This window comes from Pinus tabuliformis, chromosome 5_2 (assembly GCF_031772625.1).
Source record: "Pinus tabuliformis cultivar Carrire ecotype Pingquan chromosome 5_2, CPIR1, whole genome shotgun sequence".
NCBI lineage: Eukaryota > Viridiplantae > Streptophyta > Pinopsida > Pinales > Pinaceae > Pinus > Pinus tabuliformis.
This window is the reverse complement of record NC_142306.1, coordinates 203,693,386-203,697,322: the sequence shown is the minus strand read 5'-3', so window position 1 is coordinate 203,697,322 and position 3,937 is coordinate 203,693,386. Positions and strand designations below refer to the sequence as shown.

At 35.9% G+C, this 3,937-nt stretch overlaps 2 long non-coding RNA genes across 2 annotated transcripts; both read right to left on the bottom strand.

Moving 5' to 3' along the window:
- Positions 1 to 680: 680 nt before the first annotated feature.
- LOC149158272 (uncharacterized) lies at positions 681 to 1,408 on the bottom strand. Its single transcript, XR_016262032.1, has 2 exons — positions 1,064 to 1,408; positions 681 to 931 (listed from the first exon to the last, which is right to left on the bottom strand). It is a non-coding gene; the product is annotated as an uncharacterized LOC149158272 (long non-coding RNA).
- Positions 1,409 to 1,679: 271 nt separating this feature from the next.
- On the bottom strand, positions 1,680 to 1,969 carry LOC149158271 (uncharacterized). The gene is made up of 2 exons (XR_016262031.1): positions 1,890 to 1,969; positions 1,680 to 1,767 (listed from the first exon to the last, which is right to left on the bottom strand). It is a non-coding gene; the product is annotated as an uncharacterized LOC149158271 (long non-coding RNA).
- Between the last annotated feature and the right edge of the window lie 1,968 nt (positions 1,970 to 3,937).

The following is a 3,937-nucleotide window of genomic DNA, read 5'->3' as shown; positions in this document are numbered from 1 at the left end:
ATGACCATTTTTCTTGTAAATTCGGCACAACACCCAATCATCAAGCTGGAGAACAGAAGTGCCATCAAAATCAACAATACCAATTTTAGTTGAATGAATCAATTCCTATTCATAAAGAATCAAAACACAAGAACTGTGAAAGGAAAATCATTCATATTGATCAATATTCAAGAAAACATCACTTTGTAGGGTTTGTTATTTGTATTTACACAATTGATTTTTTTATTCAATCAACTATGCTATTCTTTGTGCTTTTGTTGGGTTCCTTCATCACCACCATCATTGGGAAATTCATTTCCATCTTGAAGCATGAAACGAGTAGCAATTCCCAATTGATCTCACACTACCACCACAAAGAAGCTAGCAATCCTGATATACAAATCGAACCAACCATCCTATCAAGAAATCCATATAGTTCTCAATCTATAGCTTTGATAACCCAAAACTCAAATATTTTATATTCAATATGCACAGAAATTTTCACATTAATATGTCTGGATCTCATTCTAAGATCTTTACAGATATGATATAGAGGTAAACCAGATTTTTCATACTATGACAAGTGATATTAGCAAGTATTGGAGTCTCTCTTATGTAATGTCTCCTCCTTATTCGATAGAGTTGATGCTGTATGAGCATCGACTGCACTGAAGGGATCATCCAATAGATAAATGTCAGCATCGTTATATACTGCTCTAGCCAACTGAATCCTCTGTTTTTGTCCTCCACTCATATTCAATCCTCTCTCCCCAATCTCTGTCATATCTCCATGAGCAAAACTCCCTATATCCTTGTCTAACGCACAAGCTTTTATTGCCTTCTTGTATTGAATTTTGTCCATTGGTTTCTCATAGAGTATGTTATCTCTGACAATACCACTCTAAATCCAAGCTGTTTGTGCCACGTAGGCAACATTGCCATGTACTTCAACCTACACGTAGTCCAATCAAAAAGTTTATGGAAGAATTTATGTACATAGAAAGCAAAAAAGTTGCATCTACAATCTTGTTGAACTATGAAATGGTTACTTTTGCTCAAGAAGAGTAGTTAATGTTCAACTTACATCTCCTGAAATTTTTGGGATTTCTCCAAGAATTGTATATATCAGAGCAGATTTCCCTGATCCCACTGAGCCACAAATTGCTACCTTTTCTCCAGTTTTAATGTGCAGATGATGTGACTTTGACGTTTGGACAGTGGATTGGGATCATCTATGGCAAGTCAATCTATTCACTTTGACTAATGTATCATTGTACTTATGGATTTATCTCTCTCTGAACATTTGATATTATCAAGAAGAAAAGATCTGTGGGTTTTCCACCTTGTGGGGTTTTGCCCTGGCTTTAAGCCTTTGAACTTTGATGTTCTTTCATTAGTTACTGTCATATGATAATGGTTAATGTGATTGCTAATGAATTAATGGACTTAATAATGAGCTAATGGATTAATGAAGTAACTGACCTAAGCAAAGAACATGTTAACTCAAAAATTAACAGCAATTCATTTATGGCGTTTGCCTATAAAAAGACATTTAACAAGTTCTTGGCTTCCCACTCAATAACTGAATTATAACATGAGGCAGAAATTGTTTCAGCTATGAAATGTGAATGTTGTGTGATCCTGCATGGTCATGCCCTTACTTCAAGCTTCAAATTGGATCCATAGACATTGTCTCCTAATACTTTGACAGCAATACTAGTCTTTTTGGTATGTGTTGTATTGGATGTTCAAAGCTCTGCAATCCACCTGATGTAGAGAAGTAACAACCTGCGAAGGAAAATGCAACAACCGATATTACATTAGAGGCTCTATAGCCAACATTCAGCTACACTTTCATGTGCCAGATAGCTAAAAAACAAATAAGCTCTAATTTAGCAGTCCTATATTACCTCGGGGAAATGGAGCAAAAGATTTTCCACATCCTTCTTTCAGGACATTTGGCTCATCAGATAGTACAAGGTAATCATCAAATAGTTATTGGTCAAAAGTCAAGAAACCCACAATTTCAAGGAATGCTTAATATTTTATATGGGAACAAAATATGTTCAAATAAATACTCAGGGCACCATTCTGTTATTGGGAAATTGGAAGTGCAGCCTATGATAGATCATATGAGCAGAATTTTCGAGGTAACAGGTGCCAGTAGCCCATATGATTATAAATAACTAATCTTCCCCCTTCCCTCTCCCAAAACAAATAATTAGAGAAACGTTATGGGAAAAGAACTTAAATTTATTTCAACGAAGTAGGAATCTGGGAAAATCTTGGGAAATTGCTTTAGCACGTTTGCAAAGGAATACAAACTATCAGACTGGAATCTTAAAAGTTTTCGGCAAAGAGATATATTTACAAGCCAAACTCCTATATCATGTACCCTATTAGAAAAGCAAGTTGAAAATTATTTCCAAGACTCAAGACTAGATCTCAAGAATTTAGAGCAATCCATTAAAACAAAAGGTCGGGCTGAAAGATTGGGATCCGATTTAAATCACTGTTCTGTTTCAAGTAAGTGGTAGTCTTATTTTCCTGCATCAGTGGGACAGCTTGCGTCGATTCATAGAGAACTTGCCTGGTCTTCTGACTAAACATGTATTGGTCACTTCGTTTTTGATATCCTCCAACGACTTGTTTTATTGTGATCAAGAATGACATTCTTACATTGCTTTCTCTAGCTCTAATTGAAATCAAAATCTACACAGTTGAGCATGACAGATATTCAAGGGAAACTGCTCTCTGGGACTTTCTAGAGAGCAGGAGCATGGCAGAAGGAAAAGATATAGCAATAAAAGTGCCAGAAGGAAAAGATATTGCAGTCAAACTACACTCATTGCTCTCCCGACAATGAGCTTTTATTGATATATATATTCCTCCTTGCAATTTTACTAATGATCACCAATCCAAAGAACGCTTGCCCAATATTCTGATTAAACACGCACTGGTCACTTGGTTTCTGATCATCCACCCTTGCTTTCAATAATTTCCATTTACATGTCCGCTATTCTTCCCCACTCTATGCCTTACGGCGTTTCCTTTGCAACATTAGGTGCAAATTCTAGTAACAAAATTTTGTAAATTCCTTCATTTAAATCATTATTGTTAATTTAGCTTGAATTTACTACTTTTGGTTCTATGTTTGTGTTTCATGCATCAATTAGGTGTAAAGAAAATATTCTGTATGCTTCTGCAATATTGCAGAAGTAGTCAAATGATAGTTAAACCTTTACCTTCATACATGCTATACCTTCGCACATGGTTTAGCAAGTCTTTGGATCTGTACATTGCTGGAGTGTGGCAAACATTGGGTGTCGCTCCATCCAAAAGTTGAATGTTTTTCTTTCACTAGAAAATATGGTCTCCTTTCAAAGTTTTGAACCAAGAACCAAGAATTATTCTCTTCGGCATATTGTAGGCCTCGTAAGCCTAAAGATCAAAGGTATAAGGTATGCCATTATATTTATGTTGGAGCGGGAGGGTGCCCATTAAAATTACAAAATTGGTAGACATTAGCTTGTAGTATTTATTATTTTAAATAAAATATTAAAGAACAGGATATAGGAGTGGCTTAGGGAGGTATTCTGATTGATGGTTCCCATGAGAGAATCCCTACCTATGCAGAAAGAGATATCCATGACTCGAGCTTACGTTCTGGATACTCAAAGAATTGATAGTGTGGAAATGTAGAAGTAGGTCTATGGAATAATAGGTGTATGTAGTCGAGAATGTGTGTGAAATAAAGGATGTGCGGAAGAGGAGGTATGTGTAGGAGAATGCGTATGTGAAGCAAGGAACACAACCTTTCTTCCACAGTGTTCCACACACATCCCCACTTTTACCCTCTGCACTCATTCCACAAAATTCCATCTTGCATAACATGTCATACATTGGTTTAATGGTTTTTACGTCAAATAAATTATGTTTAGTATTCCATGTCTTTTAT